Source organism: Podarcis tiliguerta (assembly GCF_965153285.1).
Source record: "Podarcis tiliguerta genome assembly, chromosome: 2".
Lineage (NCBI taxonomy): Eukaryota > Metazoa > Chordata > Lepidosauria > Squamata > Lacertidae > Podarcis > Podarcis tiliguerta.
The window spans coordinates 96,241,427-96,252,739 of NC_139535.1; positions in this window are offsets into that span (position 1 = coordinate 96,241,427).

The following is an 11,313-nucleotide window of genomic DNA, read 5'->3' on the forward strand; positions in this document are numbered from 1 at the left end:
CAGGCTTCGCGGACCTCTCCGCCAGCAGCGGGAGCGCTCCCGCTGCTGGCGGAGAGGTGCCTGCATGCTGAAGCCTGCGCGCACTGAGCTCAGCGCGTCCAGGCTTCGCGGACCTCTCCGCCAGCAGCGGGAGCGCTCCCGCTGCTGGCGGAGAGGTGCCTGCATGCTGAAGCCTGCGCGCGCTGAGTTCAGCGCGTCCAGGCTTCGCGGACCTCTCCGCTAGCAGCGGGAGCCAGCACTGGGCTCCCACGGCTTGCAGAGAGCTGCCGGTTTGGGGGCTGGGGTCGGGGGAAGCTCGGGCTTCCCCAACCCCGCGCCTGGGGGGGAAATAATTTTTTTCCTTTATTTCCCCCCCAAAAAACTAGGTGCGCCTTATGGGACGGTGCGTCCTATAGGGCGAAAAATACGGTAATTTAATCCAAAGCAGGAATCTTTTGCCCAACCTAGGGCTCAAACCTATGACCCTGAGATTGAGCACCTCATGCTTTACAGACTGAGCTATCCCAGATAATACTTGAACAACTGACTTCCACTCTGTTAATGCTTATAATAATCTGGGCAGAAACCCATCTCCATTTGTTCGGACTCCTCAACCTGCCTGGTAGAATGCACTGTGGATTATTTTACACCGGGGCAGCCAACATAGTGTTCCCCAGATATTGTGTACTACAACTCCAAACGCTGCTGTCCATTAGCCATGTTTGCTGGCACTCGTGGGAGTTGTAGTCCAAACCGGGATGGAACCAGATTGGCTTTCCCTGTTTTGCAAACAAACTATTGAGTCTTTCACAGGTTAGCTCACATCATCTAGTAGTTACTAGATTCAAGGAGACTGTAGCATGCCAGAAGCAGATATGAGGAGTCAGCAACGTGTAAGATGCAACAAAATCTTCTGGAGAACGATCCAGACTGCAAACAAACAAAATCCCTTTATGATCAAGGAAGAGCAAGGAGGACAGATAATTAAAGTATAATTTATCTGACTAGCTTCATCATCTTTGCTTGTCTTGCCCCAGGAGAATACTGAGTAGGCTTTTCCACTGAGGATTTCCCAGGAGTGTGAAAACTAACAGGCTTTCAATGGGCCAGAAGTCATTTTAGCATGTAAATTACTTAACTGGTGTCAAATGTGAGGGGTGTTGTTGTTTTTTGCTTTCATTAATTGCAGTGTGGAGCAATTTTTGATTTTCATCAGGATTGCAGCTGGGGAGGAGAAAATTAAACTTCCCCTCCTCACCCAATACAGTCCCAAATGAAGCCCCCCCGCCCCACTTTCAGCCTTAGAAGGCAACAAACTCACTAGGAAAAGAAATGCATTTTCTGAGAAACGTATGCATTGTGGCTTGAGTACAGTGGTACCTCAGGTTACATACGCTTCAGGTTACATACACTTCAGGTTACAGACTCCGCTAACCCAGAAATCGTGCTTCAGGTTAAGAACTTTGCTTCAGGATGAGAACAGAAATTGTGCTCCAGCAGCGCGGCGGCAGCAGGAGGCCCCATTAGCTAAAGTCGTGCTTCATGTTAAGTTGTGGGTTGACATAGCAGACAACACAGCGATTTCTCCAAAGCAGCTCTTTATTTTGTAAGCTGGAACAGAACTAAGCTGAGGAGCTCAGTCAGCCTGCTTATATAGAGCTACAGAACAATTGTAACTGTTGCAACGTTCTAAAGCTATCCAATCACTGAACGTCACTTTTCGATCCTTCATTTGCATAACTATCTACAGTAGCCCCCTGCTGGCCCAGGGTGAGAACTTCAGTACATAACACTTCAGGTTAAGAACAGTTTCAGGTTAAGAACGGACCTCCGGAATGAATTAATTACTTAACCCGAGGTATCACTGTACTGGGAAATGCAACATAACTGCATATTCCTTCCTTTATAAACCTACATCCTGAAAAAGCCTGCAGTGCACAGTGCCCTGAATGCCACTTCTCTGCCGCCATTCTATTCCAAAAATAAGCCTGTTTTCCAAGTGCTAGGGAGCAATAGTATTTAATTACATGATTGGAAAGAGTTAGAAACTTTGCATTAACTCATTTTCTTAATGGGTTGCAGCTCTGAATCACCACCAGACCCCCCTGGACACAAACAGAGTTAATCTCTTTCCTGGAGCCTATCAAGCCAAGAATTACGTGAGCATTTAATTACTACTCAGAAGCGATTTCCTATTAGGGGCCTATAATGCACATTGCCGTGGCTTGCATAAATGTGTAGGACCCACATCAGCCACAGAGCGCTTAACTTAAGGTCGTCTCAGTGCACGCAGAGCCTCAGTATTCAACATGCTATTTTGATAACAAAATGTCAGCCAGCTCCACGAAATGCAGGGGGAAAGGAAGGAAGTGCTCAAAAACTGTCACAGAACACAAAAGCACCTTCGGGGGCAACAACTCCTGTAGCTGCTTCTCATTAAGCAAGCTGACCAGATACCAGAGTGGCCTGTCCTTTAACAGAAGCTTCAGCTGCATAAATCAGGAGCTGCTTATCACAGCATGGAGAGAAACATTATCACCTACCAATATCTGCACATCCTCCTACTGCTCAGGGAGATAAACCATGTGCTTGGCATGCAGAAGGTCTTAGGTGCAGCTGGGAATCCTACACAGGGGATCTCTGGATAGTAGCTCTCGCCCACTGTTGCTGTTACTCTTGGGTGCCTAAAGTTTCAATAGATGACCGGAGTGCAGAGGTGTGGGGGCCTGGTGCAGAGGTACAGTACAAGGGCTCTCTAGGCTTCTTTGGGACCTTTTTTCATCTTGTCTGCAGTGTCTCAAGAGTAACATGTAGACCAGTCCTGATACAGGCAGCTGCTTATGCCAGACAAAAATTGGCAAGGAGTAGCACAGAAGTCAATGATTAACAGCATGGCACTTATTATAACTAAGAACTACCATACTCTTGCAGCAGATTTTTTAAAAAGGCTGTGTTGCTCTTTGTGTGCGTTTCTCACCATTTGGCACCCTGATAGTTATTGGATTTCCCTGGAGACAGAGTCATCTCGCATACCCTCCAACATTTCTCCAATGAAAATAGGGATGTCCTATTTAATAATAATAATAATAATAATAATAATAATAATAATAATAATAATTTTGCTATTTATATCCCACGCATCTTATTGTGTTGCCCCAGCCACTCTGGGCAGTTTCTAACATATATAAAAACATAATAAAACATTAAGCATTTAAAAACTTGCCTATACAGGGCTGCCTTCAGATGTCTTCTAAAGGTTGCATAGTTACTTATCTCCTTGGCTCAGGGGTCGGACAACTCCATGCCCTCTAACATTTCTCTGATGAAAATAGGGACGTCCTAAGCACTCCCGGGTGCAAGTAGATAAATAGGGACCGCTTACTAGCGGGAAGGTAAACGGCGTTTCCGTGTGCGGCTCTGGCTCGCCAGAGCAGCGATGTCACGCTGGCCACGTGACCCGGAAGTGTCTCCGGACAGCGCTGGCCCCCGGCCTCTTGAGTGAGATGGGCGCACAACCCTAGAGTCTGTCAAGACTGGCCTGTACAGGCAGGGGTACCTTTACCTTTACCTTTAAGGAAAACAGGCCATTCCAGGATCAAATTGGAAACAGGGACGGCTTTTGTAAATCCAGGATTGTACCTGGAAAATAGGGGCACTTGGGGGGTCTGATCTCATGCCAGGGACCAGCACCTAGTGGCTCCTGGACCAAATCCAGACCCTTAAAGGCCACTGCCTGACTCTGCAATGGCAGGCTCAGAGGCACAGGGAAGTGGCAGCTCTAGCTTCTGGTAAACTATTTGCTGGCTAGGGTCTGAAGCTCTGGGGAGCCCATGGCATTGCTGGTTCTATGGTTGTGTGAGTCCTTGGTCAAGATGCTCTCAGTAGGCTTCTTGGTTCATTCCTGCGCCTCTTTCTCTCACTCATGCCAATCAGGAGCATCCCTTGCTCTTCTACTTGCTTACTCACCTGAAAAGGGCAGATAACAGGTAGCAGCAGCTACAGCAAAGAGCAGCAGACACAAGAACTGATAGTAGAACTTGACAATTGCCTAATGAGGCTGACCTCCAGAGATGGCCTTGCCCACAGACACAGGAGAGATGGAAAGCCCTACCACACAGAGACCCATATAGTGCGGGGGGGGGGGGGAGTACTCAAGGGGGAGGTTTAGTTAGCATTACAACACACAAACCTGTGTTGTCAAGAAATAGCAGTTTGCATTATTTACGTTTTTGTAAGACCCTAATTTGTTTTGCTGACAATAATCTCCCCCTCTTGCCTCTTATAGATTTAAGCACAATAAAATTGCAAATCAGACTGCAAGATTCAATTTCTTGTCACACATTCATCAAGGAAAGAATTTAATTTAGATTTGCAGCATGCCATTTTTCAGCCAGCTTCGAATTAGTTTAATGTGACAACGCCAAGACACTAGAGGCAAAAGGGGGGGGGAGAGGAGTTGGGTTTTTTAACAGCAAAAAGGGTGCATGGGTGAAGACTGCAGGACCCCCCCCCCCCGCACCCAATTGATCTCCCCACAGAGCCAAACTTCCAACCAAGCGGGCTTCTATAGTATATGAGCTCAGTGGGGAAGAAAAGCACCTCAGATTGCATAAGAGGTAGACTCCACCCCCCAAACACCTCTCTTTCTCAGTGGCGTAGCGTGGGGGGTGCAGGGGGGGGGTCGGCCACAATATCTGGGGGGGGGGCGCTCGCGCTCGCAGCTCTCTGCCCCCTGCTAAAATCCACGGGTTAGGGGGCGCAAATTACTTGCCTTGCCCCGGGTGCTGACAACCCACGCTACGCCACTGCTCTTTCTACATGATGGGAGCAGATCTATGAACACAAAGATCAGCCACCACCATGACTTGCTTGACCCGCAATTTCCAAGTAAATCTGTTGAGGATTCAAATGCCAGTTTACCACTGCCACGAGCCACCATTGTAATGGCCCTCAGAACTGCTGAAACGCCTACATTTCAACACCCAGCTGACTATATTTATTCAATATTCAATTGATATTACTAATCACTCAGTGCAAAGGGTTGTGAGCTATGTGCCGTTGCTGTTTTTGTCAAGCTCAGCACTCCCTTTCACGAGCCACGTGGAGCGTATGTGCGGCGCTTGCAGGCTTTTCCCTCTGTCCCTTCCCCCACCTCCCGCAAAAGCCCGCAAAAGCCGTGCTCCCTTTAAAGAGCGCACGGAGCGTGTGTGCGGCTCTTGGGGGCTTTTCTCTGAGGAGGGAGAAGGTCTCCCAAAGTTGAGAGGCATTGCCATTCAAATGATGTGTGTGTGTTGCATCTTGTGATTGATTATGTGTGGTGAGGCTTACCTGCCCTCCCCATATTCTATTCAAGTTGTCACCCCTGCCCCTTATATTGTCAAATATAAGTGGTATTAGTTTGCTGAGAGATGCTGGAAAGGTTATGCAGAGGAGAATTCCTGTATCTATGGGCGGTGGATGTGTTTATCGTGTCACAACATTTAGGAACACAGTATTTGCTGAGATCTCAAGAAGGAGTATTCAGGAGTATATATATTTTTTAACCTGATAATTTAAATGTTAGCAGCAGCAGCTCTCTTGGTGTTATCTTAAACTGTGAAAATCTGCCAGCAAACTCTTGTGACAAGATTGCACAGATCTAACTCTTCATTCTCTAAGCGGAAACTCTTCTCCATGAGAGAGAAGTGAGAAAAGCAACACACTACACAAGACAAGCTGTGGTGCTAAAAAGCATAGCTCTGGGAAAGGACTGCAAAACCTCAATTACTAGGTTCTAAGCATCCGTCTATGAAAGTGTGCAGCCTATGGGCAAACCATGTCCCCATCTGATTGGCAATTATTATTATTATTATTATTATTTAGTCATACCGCTCCCATCTGGCTGGGTTTCCCCAGCCATTCTGGGTGGCTCCCAACAGAATTAAAAGCACAATAAAACATCTGTCATTAAAAACTTCCCTAAACAGGGCTGCCTTCATATGTCTTCTAAAAGTCAGTTGTTTATTTCCTTGACATCTAATGGGGGGGGGGGCATTCCACAAGGAGGGTGCCACTACCGAAAAGGCTCCCTGTAACCTCACTTCTCGTAGGGAGGGAACCACTAGAAGGCCCTCAGAGCTGGACCTCAGTGTCCGGGTTAAACAATGGGGGTGGAATCCACCATTGCTGATTTCCTTGAAAAACAACATAAAATGGGGTAGCCAGCCTGTCCTTTGCCCGAAGGAGTCCACTTGTTCACTTCAGCCTCCTTACTGGTCCCATGCATGTAGAAAATTTGTATTATTTTGTTTGATTGAAATTGAAATAACACATTTTGTTGGCTTTGACTCTGGTGAATCAATTTACATACCCTCGCAACATTTCTCTGGTGAAAATAGGGACGTCCTATTCAATAATAATGGGACACGGGTGGCGCTGTGGGTTAAAGCCTCAGTGCCTAGGGCTTGCTGATCGAAAGGTCGGCGGTTCGAATCCCCGCGGCGGGGTGCGCTCCCGCTGTTCGGTCCCAGCGCCTGCCAACCTAGCAGTTCGAAAGCACTCCCGGGTGCAAGTAGATAAATAGGGACCGCTTACTAGCAGGAAGGTAAACGGCGTTTCCGTGTGCGGCTCTGGCTTGCCAGAGCAGCGATGTCACGCTGGCTACGTGACCCGGAAGTGTCTCCGGACAGCGCTGGCCCCCGGCCTCTTTGAGTGAGATGGGCGCACAACCCTAGAGTCTGTCAAGACTGGCCCGTACGGGCAGGGGTACCTTTATTCAACAACAACAACAACAACAATAATAATTGTATTATTCCCCGCTCATCTGACTGGGTTGCCTCAGCCATTCTGGGCGGCGTCCAACATATGTAAAAACATAATGAAACATTACAAAACTTCCTTCCCTATACAGGGCTGCCTTCAGATGTCTTCTAAAGATTGTATAGTTACTCATCTCCTTGGCTTGGGGGGAGGGGGGTCGCATAACTCCATGCCCTCCAACATTTCTCCGATGAAAATAGGGACGTCCTAAGGAAAAGAGGGACATTCCAGGATCAAATCAGAAACCGGAACAGCTCCTGAAATGCAGATAAATTGTGCAAAAAGCTTTGCCTGCTCAATTTCTGTGTGCCAGACTGTCACTGAAGGCAAAGGACCAGAATGGTACCATGCTCACCCCCAGGCCAGTCAAGCTGAATGTTTATGCAGCAACTCTGTTAGCACTGAATATTACAACACCCTTTTTTTTTTTTTAGTTTGCTGTAACAAAAGGTCTACATAGCTCTCCTCTGGAAACTTCATAACAATTGCCTTAATAAACTGTTTAAAGCAACAGAATGTAGCAAAAGACCTGGTTAGGTGCTTGGTGATCTCGTTCCCTTCAGTTTTGTAGCCACAGGGCCAAATTAGGAATCATGTGCCTCTGCATTTAATGTGCAGGCATTTCCTGGGGGACTGGAGAGGCCTGATAATTACCAGCACCACAGCAGCTGCTTGCAGCTTAACCCTTTCCTCCCTTGCTGTGGTCCTAAGGTAATTCTTTCTGAAGTTCCCCTGTGCACACCTGAGTATGTGTGGGAAGTTCATTCCAACTCAGATAGTACTTTGAGAGAAAGGATTTCAGCAGGGGGAAGGAAACTGTTAAATCCCACTCCCTTCACACACACACTTGCCACAATTCCAAACATTATCAGCTTCAACCAGGCAGCAAAACAAGTTTTTAATCAAATGGCTGATGAGCCACCATACGTTCATGGAAGGCTTTTCTTTTCGTCTTGGTGAATTGCAAGTTGTACAAGTCCTAACATTTGTTTATTAAAATGTTTAATAAATGTTTACTAACTGCAATTGCTGATTCCCCTTGAATGAGGTCAAGGCCATTTGAAATATCCCTAACTGATTATTGGATCCATGTCTACTCTTAATTGCCTCCATCCTTCATCAGCTCTGTTGCAGAGGCAGTGTTAAAGCTATAAGGGGACTGACTGCACAAGCAAGAAGGTTTAAAATCTCACACCCCTTGCCATCTTTAATTCAGGCCAGTGGTGGCCAACAATCCTCCAGTTGTTATTGGACTCCAAATGCAGTGGTACCTTGGGTTACAGATGCTTCAGGTTACAGACTCTGCTAACTCAGAAATAGTACCTTGGGTTAAGAACTTTGCTTCAGGATGAGAACAGAAATTGTGCAGCAGCAGCAGGAGGCCCCATTAGCTAAAGTGGTGCCTCAGGTTAAGAATAGTTTCATGTTAAAAACAGACCTCCAGAATGAATTAAGTTCTTAACCCGAGGTACCACTGTAATCTTATCCCTTGCTGTCTGGGGCTGATGGAGACTAACAACATCCAGAGAGCACCATGTTGACTATCCCTTAAGTCCCTTAAAAACCTCTCAAGTGAAATAATAATAATAATAATAATAATAATAATAATAATAATAATAATATCACCCAGCCACTCTGGGGGGCTTCCAGCACATATAAAACATAAAAAAATGTCAAACATTAAAAACCTCCTGATACAGGGCTGCCTTCAGGTGTCTTCTAAAAGTTGTATAGTTATTTATCTCCTTGACATCTGGTGGGAGGGCACTCTACAGGGAGGGCACCAATACCGAGAAGGCCCTCTGCCTGGTTCCCCTGTAACTTCATTTCTTGCAGTGAGGGAACTGCCAGAAGGCCCTCAGAGCTGGATCTCAGTGTCTGGGCTGAACGCTGGGGGTGGAGGCGTTCCTTCAGGTATACTGGACCGAGCCTGCTACCTGCATTCTGTTCACAAATTAATCTGGCAAATAGAAATAGCTGCTTGTGAATATCACTCTACATGTGATGTGAACTTAGATTTCCAATGGGCATGTGCTTCAGTTCCTGTTGCCATTTCAGCCTCTCCTTTTATGTTTGGAGCTGGAACAACAGGGGTATACAAGAAATCTGTGCTTCTGTTTGCTCCTGAAGGGGCATTGAGTTTGTTTAGGTTAGAGCTGACAGCCGGATCCCATGAGTTGCAGGCAAAAGGGATGTTACGGTTACCACCACAAATATCCAATTATCAAGCTGTGCTATTGACTCTCTAGACCAATTGGCTCTCCAGGGCTAGCTATTCCACCTTCCACTTAAGGGTGAGCAAATGGGCAATCGATAAGTCTGCTAAGTGACAGCCCATTAATGCTGCCTGCTAACAGAACCAGGTAATGCTGTGAAACATGCACACACCAAGACAATCATGGTAGGAAGATGAAGTACCTTTGGCAATGAGTCTTGGGAAAAACCAAAGGTGATTCTAAACCATTGCTGGTTTGTTTTTTTACCTTAACAGAGTAGCACAGTTAATTCTCTGCGCCACCCTTCCTTGTCCGATTTGGACTGGCCTTTCTGATGAATGTTTATAAGTGAGAATCCCACAGAGTTTGGGACATGCTTCCAGATTAAGTATGCTGAGGAATGCAGTTTTTAAAGATTGTTGCTTATTCTGGGAGGTCCATGGCTCTTTTTCAAATAAACAGCAGCAGTCCCACAGAACTCTTTGTGTACAGCAAAAATTATAGCAAGGCGAGTCAAGTTCACGAGGGTCAGAAAACCTGCTGTTTTCTTTGTGATAGCAGCCAAAAGAGATCCAGGGAAGATCTCCTCCCCTCTTTTCCTCCCCTCTGGATGATATCTGCTTTCAAAAATCAGCGCGGCATGGATAAATTTAACTAGTTTGATGATGTAGTGCTGAAGAAAGCCACACCTACTGAGTTTGTTCCATTTGGCGTTCCTCTTGTTGGAATTGGAATTGTTTCAATGTGCTGTTGTCGTTTCAAACTGTTTATATATTTATAGTTTTTTTAAATAGAATTGCTTTTATAAATGTAATTGCTTCAACTGTTTTTGCATATGCTACTGTTTTATGTACGTTACATTGTAAATTGTTTTGGGCTGCCTCATGAAAGGCAATTCATAAATAAAATAAATAAGTAAGATAATGGCAAAAGCATGGATGTTTCATAACAATTGCCTAATAAACTGTTGATAAGCATGAACTAATACACAATTCACATAAGTGACACATTGTTAATATCACATTTTAACAGAGATTATTAATACATGTTTAATTTGATGTTTACAATAAAAATATTGTTACCAAACTTCAGTTTTCGAAACACCCTACTCTTTATTGTTAAACTCCTTAACGTATTGACTATACTAAACATATACAGTGGTACCTCAGGTTAAGTACTTAATTCATTCTGGAGGTCTGTACTTAACCTGAAACTGTTCTTAACCTGAAGCACCACTTTAGATAATGGGGCCTCCTGCTGCCGCCGCGCTGCCAGAGCACGATTTCTGTTCTCATCCTGAAGCAAAGTTCTTAACCTGAAGCACTATTTCTGGGTTAGCAGAGTCTGTAACCTGAAGCGTATGTAACCCGAGGTACCACTGTACTTTGAGGCTTCAAAGCACATACGTTTCAATAATCCTTGAGTGTCAGCCAGGTGCAAAATAATAATAATAATAATAAAATGGCACTCAGACTTTGGGAGGTGCTTGCAAATGGAGAATATTTAGGCACAAAATGTGCCTGGCGCCCTGCTAATTTCGAACCCTGTCTGTCATGGATGCTTTAGCTGAGATTCCTGCATTGCAGGGGGTTGGACTAGATGAGTCAACTCTGCAATTCTATTACAGTGGTACTTCAGGTTAAGTACTTAATTCGTTCCGGAGGCCCGTTCTTAACCTGAAAATGTTCTTAACCTGAAGCACCACTTTAGCTAATGGGGCTTCCTGCTGCTGCCGCGCCCCCGGAGCACGATTTCTGTTCTCATCCTGAAGCAAAGTTCTTAACCTGAAGCACTATTTCTGGGTTAGTGGAGTCTGTAACCTGAAGCGTATGTAACCCGAGGTACCACTGTACTATTATTATATCTTTATTTATACCCTACCTTTCCCCCCATGGGACTCAAGGAGGCTTACAGATAAAAATATGAACTTCAAAAAAGAAAAGAAAAAAAATCATTTAAAACAACTAAACATGGATAGAATTAAAACTATTCTATAGATGTAGCATATATTAAAACTATCATACACATATACGTGTGTGTGTATGTATGTGCGCGCACGCCAACACACACACAACATACAAATAATTACAATAAAAACATATGCCCTTGGAAAGCAAACAAGCTCTCCCTGTGTAAGCAAGCTGGTAATCAGCGGGAACTTCAAAGCCCTATTGCGATCCTCGACCGCAGCAAAGACGCGCACAAACTTGGCCGCCCGCTCCACTTTTTCCAAAGCTAGAAGACGTGCACCGCAGAATCCACGCTGCACCTCCGCGCCGCGTTGCTAGTGGCTGAAGCGGGGGATAGTGGGCGGAGCCAC